The following is a 22,442-nucleotide window of genomic DNA, read 5'->3' on the forward strand; positions in this document are numbered from 1 at the left end:
AAGTTGAATTATTATTTTGATTGAAAATATGAGGATATATGAATCCAGTAAATTTCATGAGCAAGATGATTTGAAAAGTTTTCTTCATGCAAGAGAAGAGATGATGAGGGATGGAAAGAGTACTCAATTATTTTATTGTTTTCATTTTCATCATGGATAATCTCACCACCTTGTGTCAATTGATAAGTGAACTAAACCGATGAAGAAATTCAAGAGCATGGAGTATCTTCATTGCATGTAGATTCATCCAAAATAGTAGAGCGCAAAGGATAGTGAAATGAAGAGGAAGTTTCGATAAGAACATCTTCCTTGACAAAATCAGATTCTGGATCTAAATTAAAATCTTCATGAGAAACTGAAAGATCAACTGATGTACCTGGGAACTTGTGATCGCATACATCAACATAGTCATCATCATCAGAATGATTTTTTCCCAAGGGTATAGATTGATTGAAAGAATTGATTGCATTTTATTCACAACCGAGATTAGTAGATTGAAAATCATCCAAGAATGGAAGAACATTATCTGACATGGGGGACTTTGAAAATGGGCAGATGGATCTAGAGTCTCTTCACTTTCCTCCTCCTCTACCAGTGTAATGTGACTTCCTTGCATCTGATCTCAATTTCAACCAACAACTCAAAAATCAAGAGAGCATGAAGAGCTAGTTGGTGGAGTAGATTGATGAAGTAGATCATGATACACATAGTCATGACATGTATATGAAAAAGGATGACAAATGTCCCTTGATGAAGTAACACTTTCAATGGAAATATATTTAAGAATGATGTTAAGAGTGCTAATGGCATCTTGAGGATTGAAAGAACTATCCCTCACGGTAAGCTTCATGAGCCATTCTGTGGTTTCTTCGATTAGATTTGAATCATGAAAAGTGGAATGAGAATGAATAGCTGGATTAGGAATTTGAGTTAGATATTTCCCACTTTGTTATCATCACATGGAGGCACCCTCATCAGAACTGGAAAGGGAGGATTACAAGGGACAAAAATAGTAGTAAAATTCCTCCTTTGAAATTAGAGGTGTCTCATATTTCACAAGAGTTTGGGAAGTAGAAGCGTCAGGGGTTCAATTTCACCATGCAAAAAAATGTGAACTAAGCATTGAAACTTTTGTTTCAATAAATCCCAATCCATTTCTTCTTCACGAAATTAACAACAAAAGTGAAGGAATCGATCAGGGAAATACTCAACTAATTCATTAGGCTTCATGCTTAACTAATTATATCTTTTAAGAACATCCCATTGATCATACCTATAAAGATCATGATGAATATCTTGGAGGAAATGATGAAAAGAATGGGTGGAAGTAGATGTTAAAGTATGACACCATCAAATAACTTGACCTTCAAGGCTGAGGCAAGAAAGCACACAAACAAAATATTCATCATCGATTTTGAAATATTCACAAAATTTAAGAAAATTAGAAATGTGCTCGGTTATGGATGTTCCATCCTCACCATCAAACTTTAACTGAGACAAGTGATAAAGAAGCTCATCACAGGTTGAAAATTGACAAATGGTTAAATTAGAGAAACAACCCAGGAGTAAGATTTGAGGATGAGGCATTTTAGATAAGAGGATCAAAATAGAATCAACAGGCACAACTTGCCATTTAGCCCTCCTCCTAGCACCAATATTTTTTACGATGCTAGAAATCCTTAAACCAATGGGGTATCCATGATATGAAGTCCCAATTATAACTCACCTTGTTTGGAATAGGAGCCCCATCTGGAGTTTCGGCCTTGTTGCCATGTCTTCTTAGATATTTTCCTTGGTTCTAATTGTCAACAAGAGAGAGGAGCACAGAGGTTCCTTAGGGAAACAATTAAGTGTGCTTGGTGAGTGTTCGGTTGTAAGTGTGTTAAGGTTCTTCTATTGCACAGGGGAAGGAATGTGAGCCTCTAAGAGAGAGTTAATAGTACCACTCTAGTAAAAAAACACACAGGAAAGACATATATGTCTAACATACAATGAAATAGTCCACAAAAATGTGGCAGCCATTGCAACCATCACAACACATTCTCAATGTGATAAGAACTAAAATAACTAAAATAGTTCAACTACTTTAGTATAGGTAAAAAAAACATGAATCATTAACATTCACATAACAATATTACAAACATGCATAATCCAAGCATGAAGAACATGTTGGCCATCTAGATTCATATATTAACTAAAATTACCAAGAAACATGTATACATTGAACACCACTAGCTCCAATAATAGAGCATTGGAGCCACCACTTTCTCCTCAAAAGAACTATCTTATCTCTCTAATGACTTGTGAGAGGACCCAAGGTGAAAAGTCCTTTTATTGTACCATGATGGTGTATATATAACAAATGGGTTCATCCTTCACCTTCCTTGTGACTCTTGGGCTACCCTCATGAATGCTCGACTTCTCTATGACATTTTGACTTCCTACATGAATGACTCCTAGACTTCCACTTTACATTATATTTCTCCAGTACTAAATTACATATTCCACAAAATGACATGCCACATGATGACACTTGATATGAAATGACATGACACTAGTGACATGGATTTTACGATGACATGTCAATGTCAGGCCATTCTTTGTTGCTGCTTGCTTTGTGTCTTTTGAAAGATGGATCATGACATTCTTCTTTGTCCACTAAAATGGCTTATAGACAAGGAGTCTTCAGTGTAACTTTATATTAATTTGTTGGCTCAATTTGATGTCCCTTTTATTCCTCTTGGTGTACTTTGGCATGGTCTCCTTATCCATGTCCTTCATCATGATCTTGTATTTTCAATTCACTCGTGACAAGAGAACAGCAGTCTGATAAACCCCTAGTCTAAGATATTGCATGGTGATTCACTGAATAATCGAGAATAAGGTGGCAGGCTAAGGGAGAGGCTCAGTGACCTGCGCAATTGCACATTTCATCTATTTAGAGGTCACGATTGCACTATGAGACTGCGTAATTTGTATTTCAGACTGGACTGTGTAAGAAGATTACATATTTCGGGAGCTCGGTGGGCTAGGTTGAGCGGTTGAGCACTGATTTAGCCTATTGCATGGTTCTAGAACGTAGAGGAGGTTGGGTGACTATGCAATTCTGTATTTCAAAAGCTCAAGGTTGAGGCTTGAGCCTTGAGACTATGTAATACATAGTTTTGACTAGGCAGGAGAGAGAGATTGCATAGTTTTGGAGGTCAGAGGTCAAGTTTGAGCATTGTTATTCCATAGTGCACAGTATTGGAAGGCAGATACTATGCATTACATAGTTCGACAGTAAAAGGGCACTACTTGAGGGCTGGGACTACATAATTCGTAGTTCAATCTGGGCATAATGAGGTTGAGTGGCCTTCTCTGGGTGTTTTCCTAGTTGCACTAAGTGTTGGATGAGTGAGATGAATATGAGCAAGAGAGAAACTCTTAGCATGATCACACACTTATATCACTTTAAGAAATGACAAGGAACACTCAGAACATATGAACAACATACCTTCCTCAATGCAAAAACTTTGCGGCAAATCCTACCAAGTGTAACACAAAAGATACACTTTGCGACGAAAGTAGTGAAAATTGTGCAACATTGCTTGAAACTTTGGAAATGAATGAAAAACATGTCTACATGATACAAATAATTCATTATCACAAATATTTCCCCTTGAAACAATCTAGAACTATATTTTACGTGATAAGGGACAATTCCCATGTCAAAAGAGGACACATGGGACATGAAAAGAGAAGTACGAATGGCACTTGTGATATGCGAACAACAGTGAAAGTAACACATGCCAAAGAAAATATAACATGAAAACAATAGTAATTAAAGTGAGATCAAGCAAAAGTAACATCCAAGATCATGAAAATGACACTCGTGAAAGAATGAATGCACAAAATCGATAGTTTGCAAAACTCACCGAAATAGAAGTACAAACGTAGCTAGGAGTGAGAAACTATCAACGTTAGTGCACACTGACTATCGAAATGGAACAAACATAGTGCAAGAATTGTCTTGATAGACTATGCTAGCATTATTTGAGCTTGTGTGAAGAAGTGCGCTGATGAATTCATTATAGGCTGAGCATGTGTGAGCAGGTGACTTCGAAACTTACAGTCCAAAAGGGAGCTCAAAGAATAATCAAATCTAGAAGTGACTACATTACATTTGATCGTAATATCAACAATAGGCTCCAAAATTTTAAGTGTAGGCAAAATTTTGGAGAATGTTGTCGCAACGACAACAATAACATAACATAGTTCTATAATTATTTAATATATATATATATATTGATATAGATATAGATATATATAGATATATATAGTGTAACATGACATAACATAGTTTGACATGTACATTGTGCATAACTAATCCATAAACTTTTGTGGATATTCCACTAGACAGTTCGTCACAACAAATCTTATAATATTATACTATAAGTCTGAAAATTCTACACTATTACAGTTTTATTAAACTTTAAGATGTATAAATTTAATGGTAATTAGTGTATTCATTCGAAAGGAAACTATGTACAAAATATAGAATTATAAAAAGATCTCACAGGAAAACATAAAACATAGGGTATTCTCTCGGAAGCCCTTTTAGGAGAAACCCCGACTGGAAGGTGAAGTCACTCCAGTCTCTTTCTATTTATGGAAATAGGGTTCCAAGTACAAAGAAGTAATGTTTGTGGCTCGTAGGCTACTACATTGTACAAATTCTATTTGTGTGCTCTACCTCCTATCTCTCCTGGCTATATTTTCTCATCTATGGAACAAAATGGCCTCAAAATAATGGAATACCTCTTCCTCCTAGTCGTCTGGTTATAACACAACCTCATAGCTTACTAGTGGTTAGTTTTGACTACATCAACTCTTAGCTAGAGTTACAATACAGAATCTTCTAGAGACTTTTACATCAGAAACATGTGGATAGCCCATTTTCCATGAATAATGTGGGCTGACGTGACATCCTCCCAACCCATAGGTGTGAAAACAGGAATGTCAACTTCTGAGTGGCATAAATTTTTCATACAAACTACGATTGACGTGCTTCTTATGCCATTGGAAATATCTTTCTGCGTACTATAACATGAAGAGGCGTCGCAGTGAATAGGAAAATTTGTACCTCCAAAAAAAGTCGTTTGATGCCTCAAAATTCTCCCAGAAAGTTTTAGACCTTGTTTCACCAAAGTGGGTTCCACTCTTAAAAATGGTCCCATGAGTCGATTCTTCCACTTTTTTCACTCTGAATGCATCTAAATGGATGAAAAACAATATAATGATCCAAACTAGAACACCCCTCCCCATCATGGGAGGATTTTGGTCCCCAAAATCTTTTATTGAAGAAGGTGATGAAATGTTTCCTCCACCTTCTCTCTGGTGTACCATTTAGATTTTCCTGGAAGTTGTCCCTTCAACCCAATTTGCCAAAGGCCATGTTACCCCTATCTGATAGTTTTGGACCTCTTATAAAAAATTGTACCTTCTGTCAACTCTTCCTGACCATATGGTGTGAAATCCTCCACAAAAGGTAGGACCTATTCCTATTCTTGTTCTAACATGGAAGGCTCATAGAGATTCAAATTATCTACATTCACAACTGAGTAAATGTGAATATATGGTGGTAAACTAGGTCGATAAGAATTATCACGCACCTTTTCTAATATCTCAAAGAGACCATTCCTCAAAGCCTTGATATTCTTACCATGCCCCTATAGCCTCTCCTTGTTCAACAATAGCCATACTTTGTCTTCCAACTTGAATGATTTCTCTATTCTATGTTGAGCATGCATGGCCCTATACTTCTCTTGTGACTTCTACAGTGATTCTTGTACCTATATATGGATCTGCATGATCTTCTCTATAATATTTTTAGCCCTTAATGCATCTCCTGTAAGATCTCCCCTCACTCCTCCTTGTTTCCCATATGCAATATCCAAAGGTGACAATGGAAAATATATAAAAAAAGTCTCAAATGGGGACATTCTGGAATAATTGTGGACTTCTCTGTTAATAATTTTTTATATATACCAAATATTTATCCCAAGTCTTTGGATGATTCTCGTTGTGTGCTCCCAGAAGTTGCACCAAAGTCTTGTCGACTACTTATGTCTGCCCATCTATTTGTGGATGGAATGTTGTAGATCTCTTTAATTTTGTATCCATCTTCTTCCATAATGTAGTCTAAAATGCACTGAGTAATCTTGTACCCCTATTTGAAATGATGTTTCTTGGTATCCCAAAGTGCACCAAACCTATCCAAAGAACAAGTTTGTGGCTTCTTGTGCTTTGATGATCTTTTTACAGGGAAACAATACACACATCTTGTTGAACCTGTCAACTACCACAAATAGGCAGTCATGTCCCTTCTTAGTTATCTTTAAACCTACTACAAAGTCCATGGAAATGATTTTCCAAGGATGAGTACATATAGGTAAGGGATGATATAGACCCTGTTTTCTATTGCTAGGCTTGTTGGTACAACAAATCATGCATCTTCTTATGAATCTAGCTACCTGATTTGCGTCTTGGGCCAATACACATATCTCTATAAGTTGACCATGGTCTTCCCTACACCAAAGTTCCCTACAATCCTTGATGTGTGAGCCTCTGTAATTAGCTACAGTAACTTACCTTTATGAACACATAACTTGTCGACCATGTAGAGTAACCCATCTTGGAAATGGTATTCAATAGTGTTATTCAATAGTGTTATTGCCATCATGCACATGACTCTCTATATGCATCATGGGTGAATTGCTCAATGTGCTTAATATTCCCCAGAGTTGTGATCTTTGATGTGGATGGCCTCGAAAGCATGTCGCCCAACTTGATTGCGTTTCCCTTCTTATCCTTGATCATTAAATGAAATTGTTTTAAGAACCCATTGTAATTCCTAGTATGTTGTAGATTACTCAGAGTATGTAAGTATTGTAATGGCTGTTGATCTATTTTTATTACTATCTCCTTTCCCATAAGATAATTCTTCCACCTACTCACATCTTTCACCATGGCATAAAGCTCCTTATCATAAGTAGGGTAGTTAAGAACTTCCCCATAAAATACTTCAAAATAGTAGAAAATGGGCATTCCTTCCTGCATCGAGACAACTCCCATAGCATACCCACTCACATATATCTCCACTTCAAAGGGACAATGCAAGTTTGGTAATTCCACAACTGGTTCCTAAATAATAATGTTGTTTAGCTCCTTGAAACCCTTCTATTGACATTTCCCATATTAGAAACTCTTTCCACTTGTTGCTATGGTGTTGAGCGGTGTTGCTACTGCTGAAAATGAGGCTACGAATTTTCTCAAGTACTATGTTGCCCCAATGAAAATTCTAAACCTAGAAACATTAGTAGGCACCAACCATTTCATGATGGCCTCCATCTTGGCAGGATCTAACTTTAGCTCTCCTCCACCAATCACATACCCAAGATATACCAAATATTGTTGCGCAAACTCACACTTATTGATATTTTCTAGAATTTGTTGCTTCTTTGATGTTTCTAGCACCTCTGTCAAATGCAAAATATTATTCTCTCGGGTAGCACTATAGACTAGTATATCATCCAAATAGAAAATAACAAATGATTCATCATTCATTTATCTCATAAATGTAGCTAGTGCATTATATAGGCCAAATGGCATAAGTAACCACTCATACAAACCTTTCCTATTTTTAAAGGTGGTGTTCGATGTATCTTCTTCTTTGACTCGAATCTGGTGATATCTAGACTTCAAGTTCAACATGGTGAAGTACTTTTCTTGTTGCAACTGATTTAACATATCATCTATCCTAGGCAAGGGCTATTTGTTCTTGAGCGTGATGTTATTCAGCACACTATAATCTATACACACCCACCAAGTCCCATCCTTGTTTGGCACAATGATGATGGGTCACCCACATGGTGATGTACTCGGTCGTATGACACTTTGCTCCAGTAACTATTGCAATAGTTTCTTCACCTCACTTGCTTCTATAACATACTACCTGTACATCCTAATATTTGGCAATGCGGAGTATGAAAATAGTTTGATCTCATGCTCCACTTCTATTTTAGGTGGTAACCCTTTAGGCTCTCGAAACACATCCCTATATTTCCATAACAACTCCTCCAATTGGTGTTTTTCTTTCTTAGTACAACCCTCCAGGAACATCTTGCCTCTTATTGAGTCCTGTTTTGACTGAATTTCTCCTAAAAATAATAAAGCATGCTTCTTGTTGGAACAGAACAATTTCTTTGCTTGGTTGTCACTTACCAGTGAAATTATTGACTTGCCTTTGTGCACATTGATGATGAATGGTTTTCCACCCTTGAGGAGCTAGTATTGTTTGTCCCTCCTTGTGAAAATTTCATCTCACATGTACATATATGGACTCCCAAACATGACTTCACATACATCAAGGGGAACAACATATAAATATACTTCATCAATAAAATAAACATTAATAGAAAATCTAATTTTACATTGTATTGTTACCTTCATTCTGCATATTTATTTACCCGTCCCAATGGATATGGTTTTGGATAATCACAAATTTCGATCTCGAACTTCTTACACAACTCTGTTGCAATGATGTTCTCCTATGATCCTGAGTCAAGCAAAGCATCAATATTTGTCTTCTTGACCTGTGTCTTTATATGGAAGAGTTTGGTCCTTTCTTTTTCTTCCTGTTGCTGAAGGCTACCCAAATTCACCTCCTTCTCAACTAATGTACAAATAATATTCTCATCCACATATAATATTCTTTCAACTTGGTTTCTCGAATCCGTGGCCATGAGATTCTTCTTATTACATATAATTGTATGCAATTATATAACTATATATATAAGTTCATGTATCAACAATGCGTCATTCATAGATACATGAAATACATCATGAAAAGTGCATTTCTTCTAGTGAATAAAAGCATTTAGACTCTCTCCTAATTTGTTCCATATTGTTCCATTATGTAGTGTGTTGTAAAAGAAACATTGTCTTCATGTGCTTGCACCTAGTACATGTCATCTTTCAAAGTCAAACATTAAGAACGTAAAGTCTATTGTAGTATTTGATTGGCATGAAATCTTATTAGTTTTGTAAATAGGTTTATTTCAAATTTTTACATATATATTGACATATTTATGCACTCTGAATAAAATGAATTATTTACAAACATGAAAAGTTGTGAGGGTATATTTGATCACTTCTTTCGATTGTGTTTACATAGAACCCAATGTACTTTTGTTAATAAATTATCAAAAGATGGACTCTAAATTTTAGGACTTCAGGTTAGATGATCCTGCTTGAGTTTAGAAATGGTTCTTTGTCGACATTTTTTTCTTCGATTACATTATATATATTATATTACTTTATATCTATTATATTATTATGTGTAATATGTTGCGGCATCCCATATATGCGTCCCAACTATAGGCCATCGTAGCGTGAGAGGTTATCCTATATGTGGTTGGTCTCATGATAGATCACGTGGCCCACTGAGAGTTCATGTTCCCCTCATAAATCTTGCCTCTGACATTAGTTAGAGTGTTAGAGGCAGTGTTTTTGTCTTTATTGATGAGCATGCTACATCGGTGGACCTTCTTCACCCATTTCAGGTACAACTCCTACATTTCTATATCGTCTTTAAACTTTATGTGTTTAGGTCTTGAAATTGTCTTTCATTTTTAAATTGTCTTCAACTGATGTGTTTGAATTTAATATATATGTTATTATTCTTCTAGTTTGTTCACTATAGATATGTTAGATTATGTTTATAATTTATAGGTCCTCAACAAACCGAAGCTGAGGATTACAGTGCAACATCAATCTCTCTGTATGGTGATTCTACAACTCATATCACATTAGAGGATTCTAGGACCTGTCATACATGGATCACAGCAGAGATAGAGAAGATCACTACCAATTCACCAACTCATCTTGCGTTGTCTTTAAAGTTTGGATTTCATGACTATGTTGATCGATACATACCAAAATTTGGGCCCACATAGCCTCATATTTCAGTTCATACATAGGGTCAGGAGGCATGAAGTTAGAGGCCCAGATTCTTGGGAGGTGGTGAAAGAGGCCACTAAGGACATTGATGTTCATGGGGATTTGTTCGACATCCCTCTGAATCTTCCTGTTAGACATAACGGCCTGATCCCACTAAAATATTTTAGTATTTCTCATGCAACCCCTTTCATATATGATAGATTCATTGCATCTTGGGGCAAGTTCCCCAACCATCACCAGGTTGCCGTTTATTTTTCTAAGCATCTAAATGTAGATTTTGTGTTACATATGAGGTTGGATTACATTGATACCATATCTCATTATTATGGTATTGGCATGGGACATACCTATGAGTGTGAGGGGTATCGTAGGGAAATTGGGAATTTACCACCACCTTTGATATTCTTGCCACTACCATCTCAGAGATTGGTATTACCGACAGAGCTAGAGTATTTGTAGTAGCATGATGGTGAGACATGAGAGGCTATTGCAGATAACATGTGGGAATCATTGGCTAGTGTGTGTGTTTCATTGAATGGAGAGATTAGGAGACCACCACCATTGCCTCGTGACCCACCAGTGCCCTTATATGATGGTTCATTTCTCATGAGTTTACCCTTTGACTAGATTTTGACACATACATGTATGTATCATTATGCCATTCGTGAGACTTGGAGGGTGCATGGCATGTGTGACACTGTCCAGGTACCTATATAGACAAAAAAAATACTCTTATTGCCAAATTGTGAATAATTATTTATAATCAAATTTCCAATTCGTTTTAGATTTAAATTTATATTAATAAGTTCATGATAACATGTAGACACATCCCATCTACATGGATGCATTTATGAGGTCATCCAAGGGGGGGATTTGATCAGCCATGGCATCCTTGTCCAGAGCATGTTTCCATGGATTCTCCTCCACCTCCACCTCCACCTCCACCGCCACATTACATGTTCACTAATGTGGAGGAGAGTCAATATGTACAACCATATGGAACAACTATTGAGGTAAACATCTTTATTCATATGATTTCAACATTTCCATTTTTTAAAGTTACATAAATATGTTAATTAATTTGTAGACTAATTATAATTTTTCCTTTTCATTGTGTACACAGGACCATATGTAGAGTGTCGTTGATGCCAATTTTATGTGGATATATGAGTGGGATGTTGGATTTAGAGGCACTGATGATGCAGTTCCATTGATCCAGGCCCCAATCATCAAGCCACGGGAAGGGAAGCACTAAACCTGGATTTATAATTAGACCCCCATCCTATCTGAATTGCATTTGGACTCGACCGAGGTTAGAAGATTCATGTATATGTAATCAAAAATGTGGTTCTAATTAAAAAACACAAATATGATTCAAATAAGTTTTATTCAATTTTAATATTAAAAGTTTTCATGTAAACATCAAATAGTTTTTATTCAACATTATTTATTTTGATATTATCTACAAGAGCTTCATCATAACATGATATAGGTCAATCATATTGAAATTTAATATATAGGTCAAACAATAAGACATGCTAACATTTCTATAATTTTATATAATGTTATCAACTTTCCTAAATTTACAAGTAGTTATTCAAGTATTTCGGTCAATTCCTTATGATGGAAATTTTATTTATATTGAATTTTTAAAAACTCATACAAGATTCAAATATGTTATATATTGAATTTCAAAAGATGTGGAAATGTAAAAGCTAGAAATACAAGTTTCGTTTGATTTTATTTTGTTTGAGGTTATCTACAAAAGTTCAGTCATAATGCACGTCATCAATAATTGTTTTCTGCTTACACTGGAATCAATGCACAATGTTAAAATAATTACCTTGAAATTAATGTACGTGATATATCTAGTTACATCATGTATAAGAAATCAATCGCTTTGTTGAAAGAAATGAATCTAATGCAAGCAATCAAATAGGATGAAAAATCAACATATACACTAAAATCAATGCATCTAATACAAACAATCAAATAGGATTAGAAATAAACATCTACATTGAAATCAATGCATCTAGTGCTAGAAATCAAATACGATTAGGAATCAACATCTACACTAAAATCACTACATCTAATGCCAGATCAATCAAACAAGATTATAAATTAACATCTTTAATGAAATGAATGCATCTAATACAAGCAATGAAATAGAATTAGAAATCAACATCTACACAAAATCAATGCATCCAATTTCCAAGAAATTAAATAGGATTAGAAATCAACATATGTACACTAAAATAAATGCAACTAGTGCAAGCAACTTTCTTCCCTTTCTCTCCCCCTACTTCTATGTCAATATCTCCCTCCATCTCTCCTTCTTTGTCTCTCTATCTCACCCCCACATAAATGCACACACTCTCTCTCTCTCTTCATATATATCTATCTATCCCTCCCTCCCTCTATCTCTCTCTTCTTCCTTCTCTCCCCCTTCCATCTATATCTCTATCTCCCTCTATCTCTCCTTCTTCATCTCTATATATCACCATGAAAAAATACACATTTCTTATCCATATCTACCTATATCTCCCTTCCTATCCCTCTCCCTCTCTCTCTTCTCGTTCTCTCCCTTTGTCTCCCCTCCTACTCTCCTCTCTCCATGTCTCCCAATATCCCTTGTCACTCCCTCTCTCCCTCACTGCCTCATTCTTTCTCTCTAAACCTTTCTCTCTCTATATGCATTTATTATTACCTCACCCTCCCTCCCCCTCCAACTCCATCTGTCTCTCTCCCTCCCTCTCGTCCTATCTCTCTTCCTTTCTTTCCCACCTCCCTCTGTCGCCCCCCCACGCCACTCTCTCTCTCTCTCTCTCTCTCTCTCTCTCTCTATCGTTGTCCTACAGCTCTATTTACTATCACCCTCCCTCTCTTATTCTCTCTCTCCATTCTCTCCATCTCTCCTTCTTTGTATTTATATCTCACCCCCAAACATACACACTCTCTCTCTCTCTCTCTCTCTCTCTACGTCATGAACTTCTTCTTCCCTATCATTTACTCCAGCTCCATCTATTGATCTCCCTCTCTTTATCAAAGACTCTCTCGTCATCTCTCTCTCTCCATATTTGTATCCCCTTCTATCTCTCTTACCCTTCTTTCCCACTCTCTCTCAATCTCTATTTCAAAATTTTTAAAATACTTTGACAACTAAAATATTATGTTTAATTTTTTTATTTTGTTTATGTCATACAACAATTTATGCTTTTTATATAATACATATTTAAAATGAAATATTTCAAATGTATGTTTTACATTCACATGGAGGGAGAATTATAATTTTCCATGGAAATATTATCTAAAATTTTCCAAAATATTAATGTTTCAGCTACCTCCATCAAAGATACATAGATGGCTTCATGCCTTCAATTGAAACTGTTTAGGTTTTATTTATTTAAACATATATTTAGGTTATGATTAATTATGGATTTTAAAAATATTATATATTTTACTATGTTAGATTTATAGAAAAATTAGGTTAACTAAAATTAACATATATTGAGTTAGCTTGTACGGTTTTCTTTGTGTTGATGACTCTTTTGTTGATGCCTACGATATATGTAAACCACATTTATTAATGTGGTTTTTCTAGTATATATTATAATATAAGAAATTTTATATTATATTAAAGTTAATAATATTATATTAATCCAAAATTAATAAATTCAATATTAACATTAAAATATATTAATATTAATTTAATATTAATATTAAATTTAATAAGGATTTTCCATGAAATTATAACAAAAGTTTTAATAAGATTTGGAATTTTAAAATTGTTGGGATTGTCGTGTTGGCATTGTTGTGTTAGCTTTGATTTCAACATGGTCATGGTCTTGATCATAATTTTCATATGCATGTGTCATGGATGTTTACTTGGTGGTCCTATTGGCTGGCTTTGATGAATTGATAGTGAGATGGTTGTGTTGGAATTGATGTAAACTCTTGAGGTCATGCACTTATGCCAACCTCATGATGATGTAAATTAATGGACCATGGTGTATGTCGGTATGTGTTGTAATTGATGATTGATCTTATTGATGATGACACATGATGATCATGAAGGAGTTTGCGTGTGTTTGCATCTACATTGATGGACATGTCATGATGTTTTATGATGTTGTTAAAGGTATAGCATGCTGCTATAGGATGATCATATAAACTTACATGTGTTAGAGATGGTTGATGGTACACTAGTTGGGTTTTCAACTAGGCCTTGTTACACAACATTTTGTCACTGTCCCTATACTCCCCATTCCTTGATCCTGAAGGACCTCTACAGTGAACCCCACATACTTTTCCTTCATGAAGAAACTCCCATTGTGTCCCTCTTCATGAGCAGATCGATTCCCTTTTGCACCATTTCCTCTGAAACTTTTGCTTTGCCTAGCTTACAAGACCAATGCTAATGACCTTTGTCTCCCCTGCGTCGATGTGTAGAGATTAGAACTATCCCTATCATTGATCGGAGTGACTCAGCTTTGGTCTAGTCATGTTGGTCCTATTATGGAATGTTTTTTAAATTAGGAGTCAAAGCTGCCAACTATAGAAGCTTCACAACAGAAGTTTGGTAAATGGTTTGGCCGGATGGGATCGAGGATGTCAATTTGGGCTCCTTTCCTTGATAATGATGGAACTACCTCAACGGATAAGACCTTCTCCCATGAGAAGAGGATCCATCTCCCATCAATCCATCCTATATAAACCTCCCTTTTTCCCGAGCACAAGCTATTGTTAGGGTGTTGAAGTGTTAATGTTGGTGTGCTAATGCTATTTTGGTTTCGAGTAGACAAGAAGCTATTCATAGTTGTAGCTATATAGTTGTGTGAGGGAGAAGTGTGATTTGGTTTATAGTGAAGCCTAAAGGAAATAGCCTTAAAAATATTGTTGATTGAGGCCATCATGGAATGCTAGCAGAAGTGTGTGGGAACCTGGTCTTGTCAGAGGAGTACCGCAGCATCAAGACAATGGTTGTAATCTCTTCCTGATTTAATATATATGCAACTATAGATTGATTTCCTACATTATTTTTCATCTTACGTATTCATGGCTTAATGTTTCTTGAAGCATTAAGTAGGTTAATTATAATTTGTCTATTATCACAGTTGTTGTTTGTTTTTGTTCACTTGTTTTAGGTGCTTGAAGAAGGAAGCAAGAGATAGTTGGAGCAAGCAAGCAAGGACATCATCAAACGGGATAAGCATACCAAGAGGTAGGACCTTTTAATTGGTTCTAACCTAAGGAAATCTTCCATAGAATGTAGTTTTTGTTGCTAGACCCATTATTGGGCTAAAGGAATTTGTTTGTGTCTACACTTATAATTTTACTTCACCACAAATTGTCGACTCCGCTAGGGAACCAATCCTTTTGTTTATCTTCAATTTCATTATTTCATGAGAAATTTTCTAGTTCCTCTTTTCCCTTTGGTTCTATTTCTTTTCTCGTGATTACTGGTCTAAGTTTGAAATTCATAGTAGCAGATCTGGTCCGTATTTAAAAAAAATAAAAATTATTAGCCCCCTTGCTCTACATGCTTAATCCACTGACAGTCGCACCGATTAGTGCGATATGCTAAGGAACAATGACATTGACTAGCCTCTACCACTTGTTGTCAGTTAGGTAGTCATGCCGATGCTTGTAAGTGAAGATTAGGGTTTGTCCCAAATGTTGGCCAGTGTGTTTTGCTCTCATGATTTCGAGCCTGTAAGCTTTTTAGACCATCTTATCCCTTACTAGAAAGCTCCATTTCGCTTTCTTTGTGTTATTTCTTGGTTTAGCCCACCCTTTGATGTGTTAATTTTTGCCATGTGTGAATTTCCTTTTTATTTTTCATTTGAATCCCTCGATCAATGTTATTTTTGGCAAAATAGTTGTGCTGATCAGGCATATTAGCATTGGTTTTAGCTTGAAAGTCATGCCGGTCATGTCGATCAGCACTACTTTTCGCCAAAAATTCACTCTAGCCTCTGAGTTAAGAAAAAAATAAGAATTTATCCCATTCCAGTGCCAGTGTGTCTTGACCCTTGGACTCTATTCTTCCTCCGAGAAGTTACTAGGATGCTTTGCTTGCTTCATTTTCAATTGAATTAGTAAAAGAGTTTCATTTGTTCTCTTATTTCGAGTGTCTCTTTCCTCATTCCGAGCATAGATTACATTGCTTGGTTTGTCGATTGAAGCAATTGTGTGTATGGTCTGTTCGATTCAGGGAACAAATTGTTTTTAGTTTCATTTATCATGCTTTGGATTTCATCAATGCTTGCTTTTTTGGAATTGGGAAATTTTCATTAAAAGTGCTTTATGTGAAAGATTCATTTTGTATTTTATGAAAAGGAGAACATCATTCTAGTTTACTTAAGCGAAAATATTTCATTAGTAATGTCACTAAGAAGCTAGAATTTCATCATCATAGGCATGGAAATGAAATGAAACTTATTTTGTTGTTAAGGGAAGATTAAGTGTGACATTTATCATTAAGTAAAATACGTTGGAGAGACAATGTTAGTGGAGCGGCAGTAATGGAAGAATAGGATTCAAACAGGTTTTCCCGCACGGTCTCCCACAGCGGCCATGGCTGAGCTCTGGGAGCTGGTTGTTGTGGGCCCGAAGACGATAGAGTTTTGGAAAGTCGTTTTTCTGTCTGGCTTAAATGGAGTCGGGTTTAGGTGAAGCGCGGGAGTGGTTTCTTCAAAAGGAGTCATTAGATATTGATCCAACTCCTGAAGACCTCCTCATCTGTTGGGGTCTGGAAGAATCAGAAGAGAACCTGCATTATTTCTTTCCGAAGCAGGCAGTGAAGTCAGTAAGCGTGGAAATGGCAGTGGATGCAGGAGTAAAAGTCAAAGGTGCTATCGACCGGAGTTCTGGGGAAAATACAATGCGGGAAGGACTGCTATCAAGCTCTGCTCGGCCCTCGATTGTAGAAGAGATGGGAAGAGATTTAAAAGCTTCAGGAAACGAGGGGCAAAATCAAAGTTATCTGTCAGGATCGGCAGGTGGGGGTCCGAGGATGGCTGAGGAGCCAAATGAAGGCATCTATATGTAGTCTGATAAGAATTCTGAGTCATTTGAGGCTGTAGAGGGAGAAGATAAGATGGAGGTAGTGGGTGGAAAGATGAAGAAACCCAATATTTGCAGAAAAAAGGCGGTAAGACCCAGTTGTGTTTTTGAAGTGGATATCCACATAGATAGGGTGCTGGAAGCATCGAAAACCCTTCTAGTTGGAAAAGTCTATGGAAGGAAGTTCTCGGTGGCCTCCATTAAGTAATGGGTTCTTGCTGAATGGAAAGAAGCTCCGGGACAACTAGAAGAGGTCAAGATACTTGACAGAGGCTGGTTCTGTCTTCAATTTGGGCAAAAGGAGCATGCTGAATGGGTGTTGTCAAAGCACTGGAGCCTAGGGAAGAGGCCTATCTGATTTAGGAAATGGACGCCTCTCTTTGATGCACAGAAAGAAAAAACAGAGGAGTTTCCAGTCTGGGTCAAACTAATGGGCCTCCCTATCCATTTCTGGACTGACTCGGCTTTCTCCTCAATCAGAAACACTCTGGGCAAGTTTCTTGACTCAGATAAATCCTATTTATACACACATGACTGGAGCGTAGCCCGCCTTATGGTAAGTTTAAACCCCAAAGAAGGTCTGGCGGATGATATGATTTTGAGGTATCATAGACAAGAGTTCATCCAGTCCCTGGACTACGAAAACCTTCCTTTCAGATGTCATCGGTGCAAAGAATATGGTCATCTGGCTTGGGATTGCCCTCATGGTCATCGTCGACGTCGAAGGCAGAGGAAAAATGGGATTAAGGCAGAGGAAAAGGAAAAAATGAAGATCACTGCTCAGAAGGAAGAGGTTCAGGCCAAGGATGCTGAAGTCTTGGCAAGTGTCCAGGAGTTAGGTCCAGAGCCTATGGAGGGCATTGGAATATTTCAGTCTGAGGTGACAACAAGTGTTGTTGTTTCAACTCAGCTCTCTACAGCAGGTCTCCCAGCAGTCATTGCAACGGAAGATTCGAATCAGGCTTTTCCCCTTCCCCCTCAATACTCCTCCCCCCTCTTATCAAGCGCATTGCAGGTGTCGTGTAGTGGTGAGTTAGATCGTTCCTGTCATCTCTCAAACGATTTGACAAACTCGAATAAGAGACTAATCACAACCGACAGTGTTCTAATGTCGGTTCCATCTCCTCCTTCTCTCGGCTCTTCACAATCTGGAGATGGAGGGCGTGAATCTCATTACAATCTAAGGCATTTAGCCACCAGAAAAGGAAAAGGGTCGGTAGTAGGCGGTTTGGAAAAGGATGAGGTGTCCATAGGTTCAAAGAAGTTAAGAGGGAGGAAGTCGGATTTATCAAAAGAAAAGCTAAAGGCTATCATTGATATTGCTGGAGGGAAGTAGTTGTCACTGCCAGGGGTGCTTAGAGCAAAGCAATCACCCACTGAGGTTTTTAAATGATCATTTTATCTTATAATTGTAGGGGGCTTGCTAGTATCCCCAAAAAACTAGCTCTGAAGGATCTGGTCAGGGCTAACAAACATGATATTCTCTTCCTTCAGGAAACGCTTGGGAAAGGAGATGAAATTATAGGCTGTCTTCATAAGCTTTTGTCGGGTTGGAGCTTTCATGCAATGGATGCAAATGGGCATTTTGGAGGTGTGGTTTTGGGGTTTAATGTGAAGGTAGCGCATGAAATTTCATCCTTGGGAGCAGAAAACGTTTTGGCAGTGGAACTCTACTCCAACAAACTCTGTATGCCTTTTCTTTTTCTGAATATATATGGTCCTAATTCGGAGCGGGAGAAGTTCTGGAACTCTTTCTTTGCGAAGTCTTTTTTAGCGCATCCTAATCTCATTATTGGTGGAGACATCAATTTTTCTTTGGGCCTGACTGAATCCTGGGGGGTTAATGCTAGAGCGGATCCCCTCTCTGCTTTTTTTCATCAGAAATTGGCCTCATCGCCTCTTGTTGATGTTAACCCAATAAACATGCATCCCATTTGGAGGAACCGCAGAATTGGCGATGACTGGATTGGGAAGAAACTAGATCGTTTCTTAATAAGTGATCTGTTGGCTGAGAAACTACAGGCGTTCAGGCATTGGGTTGGAGATGGTGGCCTCTCAGATCACTTACCAGTACTCCTGGAGGTGAAAGGTGATTTAACTAAGCTAGGTATCCCTTTTAAGTTTAACTCTTCTTGGCTTTTGGATGCATCTTACATTAGTCTTTTTCATAAAACTTGGAGGAATGCCGTGGTAAATGACAATGAGAATCGTAGTCAGCTGTTTATGGAAAACTTATTAAGGATGAAGGCAGCTTCAAAATGCTGGGCTTTACAAAATAAGCTGAAGGAAGAAGAATTAATGCAAGCGGTGAACTTAGAACTTGCCCTACTCGAGGATCCAGATAGTCAGGGCTATGGCTCAGGTGCATCTCGATCGAGAATCCATGAGTTGGAAATGGAAAGAAGGAGAATTCTGCAGCTCAGAGAGCAAAGTTGGTGCCTTAAAAGCAGAGCGATCTGGTTACAGGCAGGGGATGAAAATTCCAAGTTTTTCCAGAATTATGCCAAAGGGAGAAAAAACACAATATGGGAAATGAAGAAAGAAAATGGTGATTTAGCGCTCTCTTTCGAAGAGTTGGCTTCTTAGGGGGTAAATTATTTTAAACACCTCTTTAAAGCTCCAGGTGAAGCTTCTATTGCAGAAGTTATAAGGGTTGCCCAGATTTTCCCACGGTTCATAGAGGAGGAAGACAATGATTTTCTCATGGCACCTATTTCTAAAGAGGAGGTTGCAAGCGTCCTCAAATTGATGCAAAAGGAAAAAAGCCCCGGCCCGGATGGCTGGATAGTTGAATTCTTCCAGCATTTCTTTGAATTCATTGGTGATGAGTTAGTGGAGGTAGTGGAAGAATCCAGACTTTCAGGTTCTATCTATCAACCCTTTAATGCTACATTTTTAACTCTCATTCCCAAGTCTGATCTCCCAGGCTCGTTTGCCGATTTCAGGCCCATTTCTTTGTGTACCTGTGTTTACAAACTTATTGCTAAAATCATTGCTGTCAGGCTAAAACCCTTCCTTTCTAAAAATGTTTCTTCGGAGCAGTTTGGCTTTTTAGATGGCAAGCAAATTCATGAAGCTGTGGGAGTTGGTCGAAAAATGCTCCACAGTCTCAAAGTTGGAAAGAAAAAAAGGGTCGTTGTGAAAATAGATTTATCGAAGGCTTACGATAGAATCAGTTGGCTATACCTGAGACTTTTGTTAACTCATCTGGGCTTCAGGTTTGATCTTGTAAGATGGATTATGAGCTGTGTCACGTCTTCTTCCATAGCTGTTCTGATCAATGGAGCAGCCTCCAGTTTCTTCAGCCCTGAACGTGGCCTTCGCCAAGGCTGTCCCCTCTCCCCCCTCTTGTTTTTGCTGGCAGCAGATGGAATCAGTCGTTTGATCCATGAAGCAAAAAGTCAAGGTTTGTTGAAAGGAATCGAAGTTGCTCCAAATTTATGGGTCACTCACCTTCTCTTCGTGGATGATATCATTCTCTTCAGTAATGGCAGCCTCGAAGACTGCAGGATGCTTAAGAGGATCTTGGACCTCTTTTTGAAAGCGACTGGCCTCTGTATAAATGAGAGAAAATCTACTATTACTTGCTCTGGTATGGCTAGAGAGGAGGTGCGTAGAGTGTCCTTGGTTCTGAATTTTGAAGTTAAATCGCTCGAGGATTCTTTCAAATATCTAGGGTTCTATTTGAAACCAGATAATTATAGGATAAAATATTGGCAGTGGATCCTTGTAAAATTGGATTCGAAACTGAAACATTGGAGCCACAAGTGGCTCTCTCAGGTAGGTAGGCTTGTTTTAATAAAAGTTGTTCTGATGGCAATTCCAGTCTATTGGGAGAGCCTGACTTGGGTGCCCAAAGGTATTCTAAACTCTATTGAGAAACTTTGCAGCAACTTGCTGTGGGCAAGGTCCAAGTTAGAGAGAGTTACCCCATGGATCGCATGGGACAAAATAGCTCGCCCTAAAGAGTGGGGAGGCTGGGGTATAAAAAACCTTGCTAGTTTCTCCCAATCCCTTGCAGCAAAGTTGGCTTGGAGGATCATTTCAACGGAAAATCTATGGACTGTTGTGACTAAAAGGAAATATATAGATCCATTATCAACGCTAGATTGGATCAGACTACCGCAAAAGTCGTCCAAAAATTCCTCGGTGGTCTGGAAAGCAGTGGTTGCATCTGTTCACATCATTGAGAAGGGGTTGTCGTGGTATGTGGGAGATGGAACTCAGATCCACTTGGGGCGAGATCCTTGGATTGGTTGCTCTGAGGGGTTTACTCTATCTCAAGGTTTGGTTGAGGATTTAAAAGACAGAGGTCTATACACTCTAAACCAGGTAGCTGATCCCCGGGCCTCTTCCATTTGGAACCAAGGGTGGCTTCAAGGACGAGACTTAGATCTGGCCGACGATAGGTTGGAGGAATGGGACAGGTACACAAGGGATCTCCTCAATTCCTCAGTGCGGATATCTGACTCTCTGGACGAGCTAAAATGGGTTTTTGCTCAGAATGGCCTTTATTCCCCAAAGGCAGGTTACAAATGGATGATGTCTCAAATTAGTTGGGAGAATCCAGACTGGTGGACTAAACCATTATGGAAGTTAAAAGGACCAGCTAAAACAAAATTGTTCTTCTGGTGCATCCTTTTCCAGAAAGTTCCTACATGGGATTTCCTTCAAAGAAGAGGCAGAATTGGTCCTGGTAGATGTCCACTGTGTAAAGACAGTGCTGAAACAGTTCAGCATTTATTTCTCTTTTGCCCTTTCAATTCTAGCCTTTGGGCAGCAATGCTAAGCTTAATAAATGTACCTCATAGATGGGAAGGGCAGGGGCTCCTAGAGGCCTGGCAGAGTTGGTGGAACGTTTCTTTAAACGAAAGGGAACGAACCATCCCGTTACTCATTACATGGGGGACTTGGCTTGCCAGAAATCAAGCTATTTTCAAGGACTCTGCATTTCCTATTGGAAGACTTGCCGCTGAAGGAGCTGCCATCTATGAAAGCATTCCTATCCCTCAAGCTCTTAATTCCTCCAGAGCTGTTAGTCAAGAAGTCATTAGACACTCTATGCCATGGGCTTATTTTGACGGGGCTTCGGATATTAATGGTCGATGTGGGGCTGGCTTGATCATTCATTTTTCAGAGGAGAAGATTGTTAAAGCCTCAATAGGCCTGGGACAGGGCTCAAATAATTTTGCCGAATTGAAAGCCCTTCATCTCCTTCTCAGCTGGCTTATTCTTCGAAATGTGAGAGAAGCTCAGCTTTTCGGGGATTCCATGAATGTGGTGAAATGGTTCAACGGGGCACATCGCTGCAGCAATCTTACTCTGCTTCCTCTGTTTAGAGAAGTTTCTCGGCTTAGGAATAGCTTCATGGAGAT

Source organism: Pinus tabuliformis, chromosome X (assembly GCF_031772625.1).
Source record: "Pinus tabuliformis cultivar Carrire ecotype Pingquan chromosome X, CPIR1, whole genome shotgun sequence".
Taxonomy (NCBI): domain Eukaryota; kingdom Viridiplantae; phylum Streptophyta; class Pinopsida; order Pinales; family Pinaceae; genus Pinus; species Pinus tabuliformis.